Genomic DNA, 23,808 nt, shown 5'->3' on the forward strand with positions numbered 1-23,808 from the left:
TTTAGTAGAGATAGGGTTTCATCATGTTGGTCAGGCTGGCCTGAAACTCCTGACCTCAGATGATCTGCCCGCCTCAGCTTCCCAAGAGCTGAGATTACAGGCATGAGCCACTGTGCCCAGTCCAATAATTTTTATTCATTAATTTTAAGAAAATATCATATTTCATCCTTTTAGAATCAATTCAATGCCAACTCTTTTTAAAACATTTCAATAGTTTTGGGGGTACAGGTGGTTTTGTTTGGGTAAGTTATTTAGTGGTGATTTCTGAGAATTTAGTGCACCTGTCATGCAAGCAATGTACACTGTACCCAATATGTCGTCTTTTATTCCTCACTCCCCTCTCAACCTTCTCCCTTCCCCTGAGTCCCCGAGTGGAATATGTCATTCTTATTCCTTTGCATCCATATAGCTTAGCTCCTACTTATAAGTGAGAACATACAATATTTAGTTTTCCATTCCTGAGTTACTTCATTTAGAATAATGACCCCCAGCTCCACCCAAGTTGCTGCAAAAGACATTATTTCATTCTTTTTGATGGCTGAGTAGTATTCCATGGTGTGTATATACCATATTTTCTTTATCTACTTGGTTGATGGGTTGGTTCCATATCTTTGCAATTGCAAATTGTGTTGCTATGAATATGCATGCACATGGGTCTTTTTCATATAATGCCTTCTTTTCCTTTGGGTAGATACCCAGTAGCGGGATTTCTGGATCGAATGGTAGTTTTAATTTTAATTCTTTAAGGAATCTCCATACTGTTTTTCTTAGTGGCTTTACTAATTTGCCTTCCCACCAATTGCCAACTCTTTTATGAAGACTTTGTAAAGCTCTAGCTTCAAACGGTAGATCAGATCAGTCTCCCACGACATGTGGGGTGCAGTAGTTATAACACTCGTAGAGTAATTCCAAATCCGTTCAACTCAGTGTAGCAACAGTCTATTAAGTACCTTCTGGTTGCAAGGCACTTATGATAAGGAAATAAATTCTAGGATGTGCCACACTAAATTGTTCATGGGGTATTTGCAGAATTGCAGCTATTGCTATAATGGTGATATACAAAGTATGAGAGAAACCTAGTTTATTCTGTTTGGGAATGAGGGATGGTGGCTCACATAAAACTACAGAAAGGGGGTCTCTGAGTCAGCCCTGAATTTAATTAACATGTTAAACCATTAGACAATTAATTATGGTTAAATGATATCCCCGTGCTGAACTCACAAGCTATATTCCATGACTGTGCTTCATGGGACAGGGGACTGTCAGTCACCATCATGATTAATTAAGTTTCCTGATCAATTTGAGAACTACTATTAAATATCTCTTCAATTACTCATCCTTCAGGTTGTATAAACCCAGCTCATTTTAGCTTTTCTCAGAGGTCTGATTTTCTAAGCCTTTAATCAGCATTTTGTTTCTTTGAACTCCCTCCAAAGTTTCCATGCCCTTCTTTACTTAATTCTACAGCTAGTTACTATGCTGGATAAACAGCAGAGGAATGTCATGGACAACCATACCAAGCGGTGAGGTTTGATTGAGTTCAGCACCCAACTCACAAATACTTATTCAGAGTATCCCAACCCTGTAGTACAAAACTTGGCTGTGGCTCAGAAGTGTTTTAATGGCCTGTTCATACAGCATTACATGAGGGTGACAATTTTTAAAAAATTCTTCTGGGCATAATATTAAACTACAGAAACCCCCAAATAAGTACATCCACCACAGCACCAGATATTTTAAAGCTATTTATGATTTCCACTCTTTATTTGTTTAAATAAATATAGTAAAAATAGTTAAGATACATATATGTATGTGTGTATATATACAGTATAATAAATACATATTTAATATCTAGTTATATAAAATTAAACAAGGCACGTAATTATTATTTTTTCACAGCGGTTTAAGTTGTTTCTTTGTTGTTATTCAACAATGGCATATTTCTTACTAATCAATAAAGAAGGAAAGTAAAATCCGTCCTTAATTATAGATGAGCTTCCCTAAATTAAACAAACTTCAAAATCATAAATTTGTAGCACAATTGGCAAAGAGAAAATACATTTCACTGACGAAAGTAAAAGAATTAGCCCAACAGCAGATTTCTTAAAAGCAGCCATAGAGGTCAGAAATCAGTGGAATCTTCAAAATAAACTGATTGGGAAAGTTCCCATCAGACTGGAATACTCCACTCAGTTAATCCATCTTTAAGAAACAAGGATAAAACAATAATATCTGCAGATAAGAAAACAAATTTTCCACTAATAGACTAAATTAAAAATATACTTCAAGGAGAAGAAAAATATTTCTAGGAGAAAATTCAAGACGTAAAAACAATTTTTTTTTTAAAAGGTGAACAGGTATTAAATTTAAACAAACAGTATCTGGTTTGAGGCAATAATACTAATGCTACCATTTATAAAAATAAGTAACTTTTAAAGGACGGTAATAAAACACAGGAAATTGATCGCACATAAATTGGAGGATATCAGGTCCTTACAAGGTTGACCCATTGTTGTATGACTTCAAGATCAATTAAAAATAATAATTATAAATGGAAATAATGCATAAATATAAATACAATGGAAATTTTTAAAAGATGCAATCAGCAACACTTTTTCAATAAATTTGAGAATTAGATAAAATGGATAATTTTGTAAACATTAGTACTTAAGGAGACTATCTGGAAAAATCTTATAATTAGACTTTAAAATTGGTACATATTAAAATATTCTCACAAATACCAAGAAAACAGTGTTTTGTAAATTTTCTCAAAATTTCAAGTACAAGATTATATCAAACTTACTCAAATCTTCCAAAGAAGAGCCTAAATCTCAACTCACTCCATCAATGCCATATAATCTCCATGTTAAAGCCATATAAGAAGAGCAAAAGAAGGAGAAAAGAAAGGAAAAAGTTATTTATTCATGAACTTGGATGCAAAAATTCAAAGAAAGTACTAGCCATCTGGATCTGATGTTGCATGACAGAGATTACACTATCATCAAACTAGTTAATCTAGTAATGCAAGGGTTGTTTAACATCTTGAAATCTGTAAATTCACCTAACTATATAATACGAATTAAAAGTACCTGAGACACAGAGAGACTAAGGCAGCTGCCCCGAGACTTGGATCTACTGAGTAGCTGAAGTGGGATTTACATGGGAAAGATAAAGTAGTAACAGTTTCACATGAGAAAGATGAAAATTACATGAAATAAATTATATAAAGGATACTGGCTGATATATGCAAAATAATCTACTTATTTCAGAATAAAAAACAGTATTATTTAAACTATTCTATATTTTCCCCTGTCCACCTGTCTTCATCCTTCACCAAACCTCTTGGGTTTGTAGCATTACAGGTTTGGAAAAATGAAGAATATTAATTGTAGGATTGGCCTAAAAGAAGCAATCTACCTACTAGATTCTAGACAATGTAGAACGTCTTTAACTCTATTTGTTGGGCTTTGAGAGGGGCAGGACAAAAAGGGAAAGCAGAAATTTGGAAGCTATTGTCAAGTGACAAAGTATACCAAACATGCTTAATTCTGATACACAGCATGATCTAAAAGACTCAAACAGAAGGGTCTTTCAAATAACTTGAGCTGAATATTATATTTGAATGGTTCCAGATCACAGTAATGGAATCGGAATATGTTTTGAACCCTGATTTTAAATGTGTCTTACCTTTTTACTGCCTTGTAAGTAAATCACAGAATCACTTTTTTAGTATCATTTCACATTTATGAGTATTTTTTAAAAACCCCTCTGCTAATGCCTGGAATCTCTCCATTCAGAGTTAGAGTCATAATCAGATTTGGCCAGTTGATACCAAGGCAACTGCTTGTGTGTTTTCTTTTGACTGTATCACAGGACGCCAGCACACAGCTTAAGAAACAGTCAGGAAAATGAGGCCTGTTTTTTGAGGAGCTGATTAAGAAAGACAGAGTCAATTAACATCTGATTCCTCACAGGTTTCTCCAAGCAAATTGTTCCAATTACCCAAAACCAGTGAGCAAATTGTGAGGTCATTTAAAAGGAGCAGTCACGACTCCCTTGACACGGCCCTGCCACTGTGCTGTCAGATTTTCGGTGTATAGACTGATTAAAGAGCAAATTGAAACATGCAAATTTTGGTGCAAGAATGTTCCCCTATATAGTAGCAATGGCTTTATGAAAGTAGAACTCCTCTCTATTTTATTTCAAGTACATTTCAAATGTAAGTTTCTCTGTATCTTACATTTTTAAGTGTATTGTTTTCATTTAAATACAAAAATAAATGCAACATCTTTGCAAAGTGTGTTCAGTATATATGTTGTCACAGCCAGAACATTTTACAACAGTGTAGAATAAAAGATAGACTCCACTGTTACTGTTTAAGAGTCTGTAATAGGCAACATAAAAACAGAGTCCACATTAGTTATGTAGACGGCATACTTTTATGAGCCTGTTAAACTTTGTTTTCGCAGGCTATTTAGTCATTTCAAAATAAAGCCTAAACAAACTACCCATATATTTACTCTGTTTGTCACCAAGAATTAAGATTTGATCTCATTATGTAGATGATCATGAATGCAGCGCTGCAGAAATTTCTTTATCATGTTTATTGAAGAAATTACGAAGAACCAAAACGGAATGGGCCAGCAGATAAGATAGGATGTAATGAGATTCTTTTCTGTTTGTTTGTTTTTTGAGACAGAATATCGCTCTGTCTCCCAGGATGGAGTGCAGTGGCATGATCTCGGCTCACTGCCCCCCAGGTTCAAGCGAATCTCCTGTCTCAGCCTTCTGAGATTCTTTCTTAAAGTGAACGTATTTTCAATGCCATCATACGAGCCTTCAGCAAGAATCAGTAATATTGTTGTTCTTAGGATAAATTACATCTCCAGCAGGAAAGAGGAAGGAGTTTTAACTTTGCTAGATTGTTTGATTTTAAATTTTTGCACATGCAAGATAATTCAAATGACGCCTGATGTCCATGATATTTAGAAGGATACAAAACAGGTGATGTTTGTCCAGAATGGTGAATAACTTAAAGGGAAAATTACATAGAGAATATATTCGAAGTAACAGGATTGTTTAAGGTTGAGGAAACAAGCCAGTTAGCCTCAAATACTTGAAAGAATGATGTGCGATGGGATCGGTCATATTCCATGGATCTCTCAGGATATGTAAGGGTCTTCTTTCATATTAATGTATGAAAATGTCTTATCTGAATACTGTACATTCCCATTTATAACTTTTATTTAATCTACATACTATGCTTTTCTTCCAAGTATGACTTATTATTATTATTTCTTTTTGATGGAGTCTCGCTCTGTCACCCAGGCTGGAGTGCAGTAGTATGACCTCTGCTCACTGCAACCTCCACCTCCCAGGTTCAAGCGATTCTCCTGCCTCAGCCTCCTGAGTAGCTGGGACTAGAGACGTACACCGCCATGCCCAGTTTGTTTTGTTTTGTTTTGTACTTTAGAAGAGACGGGGTTTCACTGTGTTGCCCAGGCTGGTTGTGAACTCCTGAGCCCAAGCAATCCACCTGTCTCAGCCTCCCAAAGTGCTGGGATTACAGGAGTGAGCCACCGCGCCCAGCCCCAAGTATGACATTTTTAAAGGAATTAAATGTAATGTTATTACATGTTGAGTAAAAATTAATTTGTATGTATTGTGTGTCTTCTCTGCACAAGACATTATACTGGATAGTGGGCATCCATTTACCTTATTTCATGCTTACAAGAATTCTATGCAGTGAAGATTGTTATTTGTATTGTGGGCATTAGAGAAATGAGGTTGAGAATGTTTAAATAATTTATCCAAACTCACATTACTATTAGAACCAATATTTAAATTAGTTTTCTGTTGACAGACCTTTTTCATTTTTCTTATACTTTATAGTACCAGTCAATGCTTATAGTATTTTTTCCAAAACATATTTGTTTAGTAAATATTTATTAAGCATCTATGATATACCACATACTGTTCTCAATGTGGGCAATATAAAAGTAAAATCAGATAGAGAGCAAACAACCAACTAGTAAGTCCATTAAATAAAGCCCTTGAAAGTGATACAGTCTATGGAAAAAACAGAGGATGGTATAAAAGGTCTGGAGGTTTGGGTGGGAGAACTTACAATTCCAAATAGTGTGGTCAAGGGAGGCTTCCTTGACGAGATGCAGAAATGAAGGAAGTGGGTTATTTATGTGACTATCCAGAAGTACAGTATCCCAGTCAGACGGGGAACAATGCATTGAGACTAAAGGTGAGGGTGGGCCAAGCATTTGAAAGAAACTGCCAAGGCCGGGTGCGGTGGTTCACGCCTGTAATCCCAGAACTTTGGGAGGCCGAGGCAGGTGGATCTCAAGGTCAGGAGATCAAGACCATCCTGGCCAACATGGTGAAACTCCGTCTCTACTAAAAATACAAAAAAAAATTAGCTGGGCGTGGTGGTGTGTGGATGTAATCCCAGCTACTCAGGAGGCTGAGGCGTAAGAATCGCTTGAACCCAGGAGGCAAAGGTTGCAGTGAGCCAAGATGGCGCCACTGTACTTCAGCCTGGCGCACAGCAAGACTCCGTCTCAAAAACAAACAAACAATCAAACAAACAGCTGCAAGGCCACTATGGTCAAATAAAGCAAAATGAAACTTTTGAATTTTACAATGGAAATGTATGTGATTGAACTATGACCTGTATGAAAATTCACTTTATACAAGATGATATTTTATACATTCATGAATGGGCATTTCTTAGAAATTTAGTTAATATTCACACATTCAACAAATGCTCATTGAGCATGTACTATGAGCTACCATTCTGGGTTAAGGGATACATTAGTAAAAACAAATGCCAAAGATTTATGTTCTCATGTCAATAACCAATGACCATGAACAAGCAAGGTATATCCCAATAATTTAAAAGACTTAGAGTAAAAACTTAGTATCACACATCATATGAATAAATAAAAAGAGAAATCTCTATATATGTCTAAGGTAATTAATACTTTGAAAAACCCACTTGGCATGTAGAGTAAAATAGGTTCCTATATTACAAATATATACATACATATATCACACATATGAGACATACGGGCTTTATTATTTTTTCTTTAAGATAATTCCCTGAAGTCTATTTGTCTTCGGTCAAAGGGCACACATACTCTTTCGAGCTCTAACAACACATTTTCCAATTTTTCTTCAGAAAGTTTATGCCACGTTCATTAGGTTTGGAGACTGGAAGATTAGAGGGAAAAAATGTTCTTTTATAGGAAAAACTTGCCTTCACTATTTAATTCATAAAACATGTAAGCTGGATGTGGGGATGGGAGTAAAATGCAGTTTAATCAATTGATATAATCAGCTTTAAGCTGTTCTCTAAAAGATGATTTATAATCTCGAACTAATTGAGTAATGTCAGAATAATTATTCGACTAATAAAAATAAACAATTACCTGGAACAGCTTTGGTTTCAAATTGCCTGAATGCTCGTGGTAATTTTTCTCCTTAGAATCTTTTTCATTTGTTCTGATGTTTAAAGATTAGATGCACAACCAGGAAGGAAATTGGAAAACTATTACTTCAAGCAAAGCCTAACAACAGGGTGTGACAGTTTCCATCAAACTTTCGATTTGACTTAGACACACAATCATCCTGTTTAAAATGCACGGTGACAGGGGAATAGACTGAATGACCATATTGGTCCTAGTTAGCCAAAAGGATTATAAAATTCAATGACTTGTTCACTTGTACTGAACAGAGTTATCAGCAAATGTTCGCTCTAGCTAACAGCCAACCCCTTCTGCATGCAGGGTAATAAATGAATAGGACACTAATTCAATGTGTGATTGACCAAGAGCAAAGCAACAGAGGTACCTGTCTGTGATTTTCATTATTGCTGGGCTGAGTCGGCCGTCACTGGTTTTGGCTTGAGGACCACATTTCACTTTAATATTTCTAAACCAGATTGGTGCTTCCTATCGTTTCTGCCTTAATGCTCCAGCTATCATCTCAACAGTTTATGTAAAGTTAATTAAGGGTATCCAAAATGCAGCCTTTCCAGGATTGTATCTCTTGAGCCTCCATCAAAACTGCCTTGTCATAAAATAGAAGAAACTAGCATGTTAATAAGAAAAAAAGAAATCTGTCCAACTTCTAACAGTCTTATGATTCACCCTCCAATGGCTCAGAGGCCTTTCTGGACAACAGTGATTGCCATCTGGTTTCTTTGGGGATGATAAATTCAGCAATAAACATGGCTTTGGTCCTCTGTCCCTGTAAACCCAAGACACAAATATTGTGAGTCAGATGTTCCCAGCCAACAACACAATGGCTCTTGGGCTCATTTGACACAGCCCATGCCACCCAACTTCAATTTTGCCTGGGCTACATTTCTTTTGGAGGAACTACAGATTTTTTTTTTTTTTTTTTTTTTTAACACACACGCACGCACGCACACACATGAATTTTTTTCAAGAAGGCAGGGGCATCCAGCCAAATAAACTACGTTAAGCAGTGGGTTCCATTTTAGGTGTTGACAGTGTATAATAAATCCAGGCCTACCTAACATTTACAGGAACGTTATAAAATGAGTGAAATGGCATGAGCTGGTTGCCAGGCCAACCAGACAAACACAATAAACAGGCAGCAGTGACAGGAGTAAGTTACACCATCTCTCCGGTCTGAAATATATCACTTTACATTAGTCTTTGACCACTTTGAAAGCTCTTTGTTTTATATTTTTCAAAATGCTCTTTTACAGCATAGATTACCATTAAATCTTTTCAGATGAGGAAGTTTCTTTTTTCCCCCAAACTTGCATAGCTCTAGAAAATGAACATTTATTTTTATTTTAACCCTAATTAAAAAATAAATTCAAGTCTTAGGAACAATGTTAAGGCTCAAATCCTGAAGGTCCCTCCTGGCAGATTAAAATGAAAAAAAAAAAAAAATCTCCAGACTAGAAAGAAAATAAACAATAACAGTAGTTAGTACACTTAGTTGGTTTAAAATGTTCTGTTAAAATAGCAACATTTTGTAGTGCTGTTTAACTCTTTAAAAGTGAGTCTGAATTCTTAAGTACCTTTTCCTCCTAATAGAGAATACATTTTAATATAAGCTTAGAGTTATAGAACATCATAGCAAAAAGCATTTTAGAAATTATTCAGCACAACTCCCCTATTTGACATCTAATAAAACAAAAAGAGATGGGTTAGATTGAGTTTTTTAATTACTAAAGATAATGACATCTTATTTCTGTCATTTATCTACAAAAGTATTTATTTCTATTCCTTTAGTCAATATTCCTATAAGTAAAAGATGCTCTATTGCACTTTGTACCTTGGATAACAAAGTAAAGTAGAATAATTTAGAATTGTCCATATACAATGAAATAAAATTACTATATTTGCAAAAGATGTATAGATACCTGTAATACCCAGTTTAATCAAACTTGTTTGACTCATGCAAAATATGAGATTATGAACTATTCTTCCTAAAGTCATGCTGTCAATAGAGTGACTGACGATCAGCTTGCCCCAAACATTTCAAGTTTTAGCCCTGAAAGTCCCATGTTTCTGAAAACCCTCAGCCCTGGGCAAACAGGGACAATTACTTCCCTCCTTGTGAAGGTAATTTACTTTATTCTCATTGTTTTACAAAATATTTCATAAAAAGGTGTTTGCAAACTACGCTGAGGAAAAATTTGCCCTTAAGTGAGATAATTTCTTCGATAATGGTTCATTTGTTTATAATCAATAGACTCCATTTATTTGAAATGTATTTTCTCCAGCGGGTGTGGTGTCTTTGGTATAAAAGCCTTAGAATATCATTAACTCATGCAGCATGTTCAAGTTTTTAAATTGCAGCTATATCACTGAAGATATTTCATGGCTGATAGGAAAAGCTAGCCCAGTTTCCCACTGACTGGTTGATCGTTTCTCTACTTGTACTACCAGGACTTTGCTTTAAGTAAAACAATGTAGGATATTGAAAAAAAATAGAGAATGAGCAAACGACAACAAGGTTAGAGGAAGCCTTCTGCCAGAACGCGGTTCTAATAGAGCATACATTCCCAATTCTTCTTAGAAATGATACCAGGCATCTCCAAAATCGATTGATATTCTACTGGAAGTGGCACAGAATTTATTATATGGAGTTAAGAAAAGGCATTATTCCCCCTTTCTATGAGCAGAATTGTATGTCATCTCTACAGATACTTCTTTAATAACTTTTCTAATTCTATATTTTTGACATCTTACAAGTCTACCTGTAGCATAACATTCTAATACATTACAGTTGGAGAAAATGAAGATTTTCTGATGAAAGTATTTCTGATAAAGAATAAACACGTGTAATTATTTTATCAGCCACAATTCTTTACTCCATGTTGTTCCCACACCCTTTGCCATGTAACTTTGCAATTTCTTTCTTTAAGTAGGTGACATCGATAGATTCTATTGGCTCACTCTGAATCTGTGACATGTTTCCGTCAATAGAATGCTATAGAAGTGATGGTTCACTAGTTCTGAGCCCAGGCCACCAGAGGTCATGTGCACTTCTACCTTCTCTACCTTTGCCATAAAAACATGCCTGGCTATCCTGCAAGAGATTGAGCAAACAGGCCCAGTAGCTATCTTAGCCCTGGCCGACAGTCATTTAACTGCCGGATATGTAAGCGGTCCCATCTGAGACCAGGGATCCAGCCAAACGAGTCCAGCCCAAATAAACCACCAACTCCAAGACGCACAATTTTGAAAATTCATATTGTCTTTTGCCACACAGATTTGATATGATTTGCTATGCTATGTAGTACATTGGGACAACAGATAACTGGTATAAAATTGAAAGTAAAGTGCCTTCATAGCTCACTGCTATAAAAATATAGATTCTGTAAAGAATTGTACAGAGGTTTTGGTGTCAATACCTTCTAACAATCTTAGGGTTTGATTGCAATTTTACTGAAGTCCTTACTCTAAGCCACCTAATGCTCACATGCTTCTCCCTAGCTGCTTGGTGACCCTCCCTCAGGTACTTATACCTCCTAATGTACTCAAGCATGGCCATTCTGTCTACAAAATAAAGACGGAACATATTGCCTTAGTGATCATATTGCATTAGTGCATGGCAGTAGTTAGCCTCTTGATTTAAATAATGCATGGAGCCTATTTGAGGAGGCCCATTGTATATTTATTTTTTCAGTTCTAAAATATCACAACTGGCTAGCACAGCTAAAGCCAATTCATCAACTGGTTAGTTAATATGTTATTGGTAGAGCTGCATCTATGCCCAGCATGATAGCTATGTTTTAGGGATACTGATAGGTTTAACCATGCACACTGGAGAACTACTGCAAAAAAGGTATCCTGTGCATACTTTAGTAAATTTAATTTCTACCATACTATTGCTAACTGGCAACCATCTCCATTGATGTTACTCCATATACAGGATTCAGTGACTAGAGTTAAAATTTCAAACTTAAATTTCCTGATCTTTGATTATTGTCACAAGTCCAGCACAATAAATGGTTATTAAAGGAATAAAATAATTAAGGGAAAGTAGAAAGAAATGATTCAGTGTCCTATAAGACATAACTTGCTTTAATAACTAGGCATGATGATAAATGTAGTAATAAAACATAGAAATAATGTTAGAAATAAAGTGTTAGAAGGTAAGTATAAGATAAAACATTTTTTGTTTCAATAAGATCCAAGAGAATCCTTACAATCTACAAATAGAGATTCTCCTTAGACCACAAGGTAAGATTGTCGATCTTTCTGTAACTACCTTGACATCATTCTTACCACATCTTACGGCCATTTGCACTACATAGCTTTCAACTAAAACAAACAAACAAACAAAAACACTGTGTAAAACAAGTACAGAGATTCTCTTGAACAACCATGGTTATTGTCCTGATATCTTCCTGCAGAAAATAATCACCAAAGGGAATCCAAAATGATAAGGACAATATTGAATGTGACAGACCGTCCTGAAATATAGGAAATCTTATTTCCTTATTCCCAAGTTTAATAGTACTTCAGTTAAATGGTAAATAAATAAATGGTATACTAGTCTAAAATGTCTCAGCTACAGAAATTTTAAATGATCCATCTTGGAGTAGCTGTCCACAGCTGAGTAAAATTGCCTTAGTGCATGAATCACTCTTAGGTTTTATTCAGGTTCATTTCTATGTGTTATTTCCCTCGGCTACCCTTCCCAATCCTTGCTCACCATGCTATTTGGAAATCTCTAAAGGAAGGGTGGGGTGAATCCCATGACTCCTGCTCTCTTGCCATTTTTAGCTGCCTGCAACCTTTCCTGGCTGCCACAATTTATAGACTTGGGCTGAGTGGCCTTGCCAAATAACAAGCGTCTGGCTCATGAACTCCGAGGTGGACTCTTATGAAATGGAAACGTGTCCACTCCACCATATGAAAGCAAAGAAGGGGCTTGAAATGTCAATGTGTGAAAAGTCAAGGTTAATGGAGTGCAAGGTTTTTACAAGAGAACCGCCACCCTGCAATGACTAATTAAACCGAGTGAGGTCCAGATGGCAAGCATCTTTAAAGATGCCAATTATAGATTCAAATGTTTTTGTGTGACACTGTTTTCCTAGAAAGATTAAGTAGTAATGACGTCTTGCTTTCAGTGTGAGACATCATTTTATTCCATCAATGATCTGGCCAATACCTGGCCTTGGCTGCACGTATGTACACAATTGATGCTACCTTCATAATATGAATGGGCGTAGAGCAGACACATTTTAACTTAATTAAAATTTAAGTTATTTGTAGCCAACCTAGAAAAAGTGAGTGGATCTCTGGTGGAAAAATCAAATTTTCTGTATTTGTATTACCACACTCTGGCATGATTACCTGGGCTCGTTTCTGAACAATCATTTTGAAAAATCTTTTTTGAACAATCATTTGAAAAAATACTTACCTTATGTCCACTGAAGTCTTACCTTATGTCCACTGAAGTTCTGACATCATAGCCACCTCCTCAGGGAAATGTCCTGAAATGATTCAAGGACACAAAAGATGAGAAGGAAGTAAAACTTCCAAAAACTATGCACCCAAGCTGAATAAGGGTGAAAGATTTAAACCTGTTAGGGACAGGGGGCAAATTTGAATGAGGTGAACCAAAATTCTTCCACTTTGGGGTAGAGAAAAGTCAAAGTAATCATTTTACTGACCTACAGAGTCTCATATTTAGATAATTTGTGTGGGGGTGTGTGATGGAGTCTCACTCTGTTGCCCAGGCCACAGTGCAATGGCATGATATCTGCTCACTGCAAACTCCACCTCCTGAGTTCAAGGGATTCTCTTGCCTCAACTTCCCAAGTAGCTGGGATTACAGGCATCCACCACCAGATCTGGATAATTTCCATATTTTTAGTAGAGACGGGGTTTCACCATGTTGGCCAGGCTGGTCTTGAACCCCTGACCTCAAGTAATCCGCCCACCTCGGCCTCCCAAAGTGCTGGGATTATAGGCAGGAGCCACCATGCCTGGCCTAGATAATATTTTTTAGCCTAATATTTCACTCTAAAGTCCTGCACAGGATAATTCTGAAGGTGCTTTTATTCCGTATTCAAAACACCATAACAAACTGCATGAAACTGCATGTAAAGCATTTCTTTATCACAGACTTCTTGGGTTCTCTACCTCACTACGATGAGCTCTGAATTTTGAGGGAGGGATGAAATATTGTATACTTGCATACATACACACACACACACACACACACACAGAGGGACTTTCAGACTTTGTTTTTAGATTTAACATTTTTTAATAAATCTAGATTGAGTACAGTACTAAATAAGTAAGTTTTATGAGAAGAAGAAAGATGACAAAAATCTGTCATTTAGAAGCATTAATCTGGCAGTGGAATCAGGATATCATAGACAAAATTGGTAGAGCAATGAAATTAGTGTTTTCTCCTTAATATAATCCTTACGTAAGATGTTAAAAAAACCGTGGGGAAGGAGTGAAAAGGGAGACAGAGAGTTATTCAAGAGCAAACTTAATGGGTTTGTAGGACTTTCTGTAAGTCGGGAGCAAGAAAAAAGTCAAAGATAATTCTGAGGTCTCTGGAGAAAAATAATATTAATAAACATTGGGATAGGTGAAATGGAGAGAAATCCAGTTTTGCATTTGTGGAGTTTAAAGCTATGAAAATCTTTGAAGCTTTGAGTGTGAGAAAAATAACCTGGAGGGGCCTCTCATCTTTTGGCGGTATGTTGGTAAAATGGTGATTGAGTCTAGCAAAAATCATGCACAATTCTCGAAGAGATAAGATTTGGTTTATGTATTAGTCAGAGTTCTCTAGAGGGACAGAACTAATAGGATAGATGCATATCTAAAGGGGAGTTTATTAAGGAGTATTGACTCCAACAATCACAAGATGAGGTCCCACAATAGGTTGTCTGCAAGCTGAGGACCAAGGAAACCAGCCTGAGTCCCAAAACCTCAAAAGTAGGGAAGCTGACAGTGCAGACTTCAGTCTGTGGTTGAAGGTCCAAGAGTTCCTTGGACCAAGTTGAAGAACTTGGAGTCAAATATTCAAGGGCAGGAAGCATCAAGCATGGGATAAAGATGGAGGCCGGAAGACTAAGCCAGTCTAGTCCTTCCAGGCTCCTCTGTCTGCTTGTATCCTCGCAGCACTGGCAGCTGATTAGATGGTGCCCACACTGATTGATGAGGGTGGGTCTGCCTTTCCCAGTTGACTCAAATGTTAATCTTTTTTGACAACACCCTCACAAACATACCAGGAACAATACTTTGCATCCTTCAGTCCAATCCAGTTGATACAATATTAACTATCACAGTTTAAAAGGAAGAAATTGAAGCCTTTTTATTATATTATATTATGCTATATATAATTTATTTTATTATATTTATTATATTTATTATAATAGACTTTTGGTGCTAGACTGTGTGATATTATATTTATTATAATAGACTTTTGGTACTAGACTGTAAGCAGGTAACAGAGATGACAGCTGAGCACAACTTAAACTCCAGGAGCACCTAAATCAATCACATCTACAGGTCAAGGTATGTGTAAGTGTGAGTATGCGTGTGTGAAGTATAATTTCCAAAGAGCCAAAGGCAACTTGAAAATGAGTTGACTTTTATGGACTATTAGTACTCTTAGGACTTTTATTACTATTAACATAGTAATGATTTTGGTTAAGATTATGGGGTACTTGTTAAAGCCCAGAAGATATTTTCCATAGACAATTTTGATTAATTATCAAAAGTATCTTATGCAGGAACAACTTTCCCTTTATTAAATGATTTTATTAAGGTATGTATATTTTATTTTTTGCAATAAAATAATGATTTTATTAAGGTATTAAGGTAATGTATATACCTAAACATTTACCCATTTAAAATGTACAACTTCATGATTTTAGCAAATTTACTGTACTGTGTACAACCATCACTATAATATAGTTTTAGAACATTTTCATCACCCTGGTTAAGATCATGCGTGCCCTTTATGATCAAGGTATATTCTCACTTCCAGATCCAAGCAACCAATAATCTACTTTCTTTCTCTATACATTTTCAGCAAGTACTATGTTATCCCCATTTTGCGTCTGAGGAAATTTGACTTTGTTGTTCACCTAGTTCTAAATTTAAATTTCCCTTGTTAGCAAGTAGTATAAGAAACAGAACGTCTTTGAAAATCATGAGAAAATGACAACAACAACAATAACATGAAGTATACGATTCCAGAAACCTAATATCTACAGCATGGGAGATATTTCTCATAGTAAGTTAGTATTTTCCATGTTCGAAAGAAATAAACCAAGAAGTAAAAGACTGATGTGCCAGCATAAGAAGAAGGATCCTATATGACATTTAGGGAGAATAAAAAGACTTGGTACCAGTAAGAAAATAAGTGAGGTTTCACTGTTGGCTGAGCCTTCAGACACCACCAGCCTGGCTAGGTGAGTTTGTGGAAAACTGTATTTGGCGGTCTCTGGGTGAAACCCTGATAGGCAATTGCGTTTCAGAGACAGTCAGTGTGGTCAGCTAGGAATCTGGATTTGTCCCACAGTTTGAAAGGGGGGCAGAAATTGACCACATGGAAATTGGCGTTCAGAGAAATTGCATCTGGAAGGCAAACTTTCCAGGCTGCTGAAGGCTTAAAATGTCAAATTGTTTGAAAAACAAACACTGTGACATAAGAGGTATATGCAATGAAATCTTCAAGATGTTCCCAGCAGAACAGCATACGGTAGTTGGCTCAATGAACCTATGCTCCAACCCCCAAATACTGGCCTAATAACCAAAATAAGAACTAGAAATGTTAACTGTAAGATTTAAGAATAGGATTTGAAAAACCTACCCCACAGGTTAGATTTGCTCTCAGCTCTTATCCACACAATAATTATTGGATGTTCTCTGTTAGGCTCAATCTTTTTGCAATTGACTCAGCCTCCTGCACCTGGTAAGTGTGCATTCCTAAACTCTGAAATAAATAGTCTACATATCCTATATAAATTGAAGATTAAGCCTCATGGATAATACAAAAATAGGATTCAGACAGAAGTGAAGAAATCTGTTCAAAATTACCTTGGGAAGGGACTATTCCTCAACGAGCTGATAATCCAGCCTATAAAGTAGCAATCGGACATTCAAGATACAAATCAAGCTAGCAAGAAGAATGAGATAGAAAATCTTCAGGGAATTTAAAAAACACAGTCTGATTATGTAAAGTATAAAAGTGAATATTTATTCACTCAGAAGATATTTGTGGTTCACTGGTAGGCCACTTGGAGTTTCTGTTGTGGTTTCTTTATTCTCTCTCATCCTTAAAAAATGTGATGAGTGTAATAAGCTTTACATCCATTTTCAAGGCCCAGTGCAAAAGAAGCCTACCCAGTTCTTACCTGGCAAGTGTCCCTTCTGCTTCTGAAAATTTCTTTCACCTCTTAACCCATTGGCTAGTGTATTAGTCTATTCTCACGCTGCTAAATACAAAGAAATACCTGAGACTGGGTAATTTAGAAAGAAAAGAGGATTAATTGGCTCATGGTTCTGCAGGCTGTACAGGAAGCATAGTGGTTTCAGTTTCTGGGGAGTCCTCAGGAAACTTACAAACATGGCAGAAGGCGAAGGGAAAGCAGGTATCTTACATGGCCGGGGAAGGAGGAAGAGAGAGAGGGGGGAAGTGCCTCACATTTTTATACAACCAGATCTCGTGAGAACTCACTCACTCACCATCGTAAGAACAGCACCGAGGGAATGGTGCGAAACCATTCATGAAGGGTCCACCCCCATGACACAATCACCTTCTACCAGGCCCCACCTCTAACATAGGGGATTACAATTGAACATGAGATGTGGGTGGGGACACAGATTTAAACCATAGCACCTCATGTTCCATTATCTTCTCCAGTCACCTATGTTATCATTCTGGTATCAAGCCCATCGGGCATCAAATTGTTTTACGTTTTCACTCTTTCTCACTTTTGTTTTATGTTTAATAACTGATTGCTCGAAACAAAAGCATGAGAAATATGAGCACTGACACTTATAAAATGTCATTTGTGTTAGGCATCTTAGTGTTTTGTTTTTCTCATTGTTGCAAAGAAGGCAAAGAGACAAAGAGACCTAGACATAGAGAGAAACTTAATTGGCACCACTATGCTTTAAACAATAACATCTGCCAGCATATGAGACTATCTAGAAAAAGCATTTTGGAAATACTTAAAAAAAAAACCATGTTCATCAGTTAGTTCTTCCTTTTCCTAAGGCAATTGTTCCAATTTTAGGTTTTTTCTTAAAAAAAAAAAAAAAAAAACAACTTGTTTGTTTTCAATCACCTGGGTAAACTCTGATTATTGACAGAGGGGGGAAGAAAGCCCAGATAGAGAAGAGTAAAATTTACCCATAATTTCACTACCTAGGATAATGCAAAAATACTCCTAACATTTTGGTTTATATCCTTTCAGAAACATATGTATGCACATAAACACTCACACATACATGCACACATATAGGCATTTCATTAGTTTTGCTGCATAACACACCATCCCAACATTGTATGGCTTAAAATAATTTAAAAATTATTTTTAAATTATTGCTTAAAAAATAAAGCAACTATTTATTTAGCTTGCTTTTCCATAGGTCAGAAATTTAGGCTGGAATCACCTGAGAGATTTTTCTACTGCTAAGAAGTTAGGTGACTCCATTTCTGGGGATAGTTTAGAGGTGGCTGGTCCATAAGTGTCTCATTATCCACTAGTCTTGTCCAGCTTTATTGTCATGGTGGCAGTAGCAGGGTTCCCAGGAGAAGCAAGGAGGCAAGTTCCAATGTACAAGCCCTTTTCAAGCCTCTGATTGTGTCCCTGATGCCAATAGTCTATTGGAAAAGTCATTCACATGGGCAACCCAGATTCAAGGAGTACAGAAATATATTCTAATATTTGATAGAAGGATACACATTGGAAGAATTTGTGGCCAGTTTTGTAGTCATTCACAATTTTACAACCAGGAGTTGTGGTACTATAAACATTTTGGTTATATTTTTCTTCAGAAATACTCAAACCTATGCTAAATTAAAATATGATTTAAGTGTATTCCCATGTCAATGCATGTTGCTCTATCTCACTGTTTTAAATAGCTGCAGAGTGTTGCTCTATTTAACCGTACTGTGATTTATTTGACATATCTCCAGCAATTCAATTTTAAAACATTTCCAAATTTTCACTATCAGGTTGTCATAAACATCTTTGCACATTCATCTTTCCAGGATTATTTTTATATATAGCCCCTCAGCCAGGTTATTATCACCAACTTTCCAAGCCTCTCAAACCTGCAGCCACTGTTCATAAAGTGACATGGAGAAAAAGACAGTAGAAAGACTAAAAAGAAAGACCAGACTAAAACGCTGATTGTTTATGACAATTTGTCACCAATACTAAGAAAAAATAAATGTAAAAAGTAAAATTAAATATTAAAAGAACCACAAAAATTATCATGAGAACACAATTTGCTTACAAAACTAAATTTAAATGTATTCTCAACTTATTCACTTTTACTATACTTAATATCCTACTTCAAATGTGCAATATAGCATAATTTTTTTTACTTCTTCTGATAGCATCATTCCAAGTGGCTAGGATATTTCCTTCAGCAACATCTTGATCTCTTTCTTATATTGATAGAACAGAGCTGTTGGATTTTCTGCAAATCCTGAATCAGACGCCTCCAATTCATCCCTGGTCCATGACCAGGCTCTTCTGCCTTCACTGCCTTTGCCGTCTAACTCAGGAGCACAAATGAGATGACTCCACCAAGGCTGGTTTCACCGGCAATGATAATCTGGGTGTCATGGTCCTGCTTTCCTGCCAGCTTTTGGGCCTTCTCCAATTAGCTAAGTACTTCCTCATAATTTTCTTCCATTTCAAGAACAAGGGGGAAAACTTAAGCACTTGATCTGCACCTGTGTATTGTGGGTACCTGATAAGCAAAACAGGGGAAGAAATTAAATAAACACCTTATTATAGTCAAGTTTAACTAGGTCCAAGAAGATGTCTGAAAGCTTTTGTCTGCTGAAAACCAAGCTCTCAGGCTGATAATGGTGACTAGATGTCAAAGGTATAATAAGAAGTAAAGTTCTTTAAAAACAAATGCAAACACCATAAAATCATACTGTTTTCAACTTCCCTGTTCAGTGGCTTTGTTACACATATACATTACAGCAGCCAGTCATGCCCACAAAAGACAAGAGTATTCCAAGCTTGTCATGTGTTTATACATGAGACTCAGAATTAAGATTACATAAATGAATTTTTCACTCCATCAGCATGATCAATTAGGTAAATCTGGGAAAGTAGGAAAGTGAAAAATTTGAAAAATATATTTCATTTCACCAATTTATCTTCATTGTCTAATAGTTGCATTTGCAGAAAACATTTATTCTTTCATCTTGTGTTTTTTTAATTTTATGGCTAATTTTACGGCTCCCAATTCCTGGTTTGTTTATCTATTTTCGCATTATTTTTACTAGAGACATGTGGCAAGACAATGCTACCATGGAGAATTAAATTTGTTCGCTTATAAAGCCTTTCTATATGGAAAGATTAAAGTAAAACTAGAACAAAAGACCTAAAACCCATTTTTTGAGCTAGGGCTATAAGATTACAGAAATTATCATCATTTGTTTTGATACCATCAACAAGTTAGTGGATAAAATAGTAAAATATTTACACAATATAGTTATTATTTCTTATTGAAAATGACTGTAAAGACCAGAAAACAACCCTATTCTTTGTGTTCTCATTTACCAGCTTCTCAAAATCTTATGTGGAATCAAATGAAAAGTATCAAAGTCTCTAGCTGGATCCTTAGCATCTATGGTATCTCATTTTCTCCACGGACACAAGGAAGGGCTCCATTCATGGAGAAATACTAGTTTCATTTTAAGCATGACTACTGATGTCCATGGCAAGTCTGCTGACTGAAAAGAAAGTGTTTATTGATTCAACCTTTCCATAACCCTTTACTAAAGTAAACATGTCTGAGACAACTAAGCAAAACATCAAATTTCACTCAACTACCATGTGGCCTTCTTTACTTAAAAAACTTGGCATGGGCCACTACTCTAGCCAGGGTCCCAGGAGTGCAGAGGACCTGCCTTTTAAATGGTACAATAATCTCCACCACCACCAATTTTTACTCCCATCACTATGGGCACCCATTTCTAGTGCCTCCCCAATATCTTTGGTTAATTACTGGTGGCTAAAATGTTAGTATTGCCCTCATTATAATACAGGTTAATATGGGGCATTTTCATCTCATTTTAAGTTGATATAAGCATCTTTTCTTGGAAGATGAGAGAGCAAATCTGTACAGTTTCAACACTTTTGAAAAGTCTTACCTTGTTGATAATTGTACAGTCTTGCATTTATTATGACTTCCAGATTTGATCCAAAATAAGAATCTTAGGGTGGCAATGCCATAATCCCTAACTGCAAATCATCTTCTTTTTTACTGAACTTCGGATTTTACCCAACATGGAGAAATTAATAAAATATCCTTACATTCTGTGATACAACTTTCTTAATATATCCATCATCACCAGAAGGAGAAAATGGTTAAAGACATGTGTATACGAGAGATACCATTATGCATATATTTGTATTTATACTTATTTAATCATTCAACAAATATTTATTGGCCATCTACTGCATATGAAGCACCATACTAGGCACTAAAAACAATGATACAGAATACACATTTTCTTTGGGAACTTTTTCAAGGGATATGAAAAAGTATGGATGACATAACCAGGCTAGTGAAATGTAAGAAATGTTTTAGTCAGTTTTATTGTTTTGCCTAGTACCCCATTCAGGAAGTTTTCTCCCAAAGGCCCAACTCATTGGAAAGTAAATCATGGTATCTTGCCCCCTCATCAACCCATCATTGTCAAGTTGAGTAATAAATATTGACCATTCAACCCAAGATGGCCCAAGTTAAATATCAAACTGCCAAAAATGGTAGTTAAGAATATATATTCTGAAATATGTATGCCTAGGTTAGAATTCAGGTTCTTCCTCTCATTATGTGCATGATGTGACTTAATTATTGAATAATTAAGTTATTCAATTTGTCTGTGCCTTAATGCTGTCATCTGTGAATTTACGTGATAATAGAACTAGGGGTTTATTGTTGGGATTAATATGAGAACACATTTACATTTAGAAAAAGGGAATGGGTTATGCTAAAAAAAAATTTTTAACATTTTTAATTTTTTTAAATATTAATAGTGAGGTTTTTTTTTTTAACTCACTATTACAGTTGAGTACTCTTGGCACAAGAACTGGGAAGATATAAAGTAGCTAAAGTGATATTCTTTCTCCCCCATCTACAAGAATGCAGAAGCATGATGAAGATGGGTACTGAGAAAAAGGGAGCGGGAGACAGACACAGAGAAAGAGAGAGAGAGAGAGAGAGAGAGTTAGAGAGAGTCAGTAGTCACAGAGATAGAGATGAAGAGAAGAGTTTCTATCAGTATATCAATTAGGGTTCCAAGAAGGAAACAGATGCCATACTAGGCAAATACAGCTAATTTAAGGAAGGCTTAATTAGCAGGATAAGTGGAAGTAGTAGCTAGCTGTAATGAGAAATGCAAGATTCTAGTAATTCATCATAGGAAACTACATATGGGTCAGGGAAATAGGTCTGTGATTAAGGGAAGTAATCAACTGACGGAACCTACGGAAAGGTGCCAAATACTCCATTCTCACTCTCCTCTTCATCACTAATCTGCCAAGCCTCTCCATGGGCTGAATCTAACCCAAACCCAGAAGGCACAAAAGCCATGTGACGGCATTCATATAGATTATGCTCCAGGGGCAGACAGCTGTGAGAAGAGGAGAGAGTAGAACTGGAGGACCAAAGGAAAATATCCAGCACAGAGCCCCAACTGGGCATAGGGAAGGAGCATCTGCCATTTGGAAGGCTTCTTCCAGTTCTGGTGCTTCCTGTCTTTGGGTTATATGAAATACCCTTGCATGTTTCCACATTTCTTTTTTAGCCTAAGATATAATGAGTGCTTTCTCTTATTTCTAACAAAACTAATTTTGATTTAAGCAGAAAAGTTCTGCAAAATATGAGTGGGAAGTCTCTGGCTGCAAAGTCAGAAGAGGAGGAGGAGCGTCCACATTGTCTTATTCAGCCATGGTTCTTTCTGATGAAGCAATGCCAGGAGCACACATACGGCATTTTTTTTTTTTTTTTTTTTTTTTTTTTTTTTTTTTTTTTGAGCACAATGGTTAGGCTTTGGTCTCTGTTTAGTTATATAACGTACTTGGAGAGAAATATTGCATGCATTTTGGATTGTATATTTATTATTTTGGAAAAAAGAAATATCCAATGTTATTTGTTCTGTTGTAATCCCTGAATCCCACCATTGTGGTAAAGACTGCCCCTACTTTTGAAATCTAGGTTTAAAATTTACTGTTGCTAATTTCTAGGGGAATACTTGGACTTCCCAGACCCAAGCCATTAGGAAATGGAGACAATTTATCAAAAGGTAAGACATGGTAAGAGATCAACTTTAAAACTGGTAGAAGCAGTATTAGAAGTGATTGTTATGGCTCAATAAGGCTGTGAAAATAAATGATGACTGGCAACAATGGGATACATAATTACATAATTAAGGTAATTGGAGTAAAAGAATCACTCCTAGAGATGATAAATACATGGAAAGGAGCAAGTTTCAATTTATTGATGAAACAGTTTCTAATAGAGCAGACATTTAAGCTGAGAATGAAAGGAAATCAGATGTGGAATTAAGATGGCAAAATATACCTGTTTAGGCAGGTTTATGCTAAGCTTCAACATTGTATACTTTTAAAAAAATAACTTTTATTTTCTGTTTGTGGGTACATATGCAGGTTTGTTATATAGGTAAACTGTGTGTTTGGTGTAAAGATTACACAGGTGATAAGCATAGTACTCTATAGGTAGTTTTTGATCCTCTCTCTTCTCCCACCCTCCACCCTCAAGTAGGCCCTCATGGCTGTTGGTCCCCTCTTTGTGTCCATGTGTTTTTGTTGTTTTGTTCCCACTTATAAGTGAGAACATGTGGTATTTGGTTTTCTGTTCCAGTGTTAGTTTGCTTTAGATTATGGCCTCAAGCTCCATTCATGTTGCTGCAAAGAACATGATCTCATTCTTTTTTATGACTGCATAGTATTCCGTGGTGTATATGCATCACATTTTCTTTATCTAGTCTACTGTTGATGGGCATTTAGGTTGATTCAGTGTCTTTCCTATTGCAAATAATGCTGTG

The 23,808-nt window shown here is 36.2% G+C and overlaps 1 long non-coding RNA gene across 1 annotated transcript in view; it reads right to left on the reverse strand.

Annotated features, from left to right (window-relative positions):
- Positions 1-23,808, reverse strand: part of LOC139359376 (uncharacterized) — a 365,570-nt gene that overhangs the window by 37,872 nt on the left and 303,890 nt on the right. The window contains exon 2 of the long non-coding RNA XR_011615290.1: positions 12,953-13,003. This is a non-coding gene — a long non-coding RNA (uncharacterized lncRNA). The remainder of the gene's footprint in view (positions 1-12,952; positions 13,004-23,808) is intronic.

This window comes from Macaca nemestrina, chromosome 17 (genome assembly GCF_043159975.1).
Source record: "Macaca nemestrina isolate mMacNem1 chromosome 17, mMacNem.hap1, whole genome shotgun sequence".
Taxonomy (NCBI): Eukaryota; Metazoa; Chordata; class Mammalia; order Primates; family Cercopithecidae; genus Macaca; species Macaca nemestrina.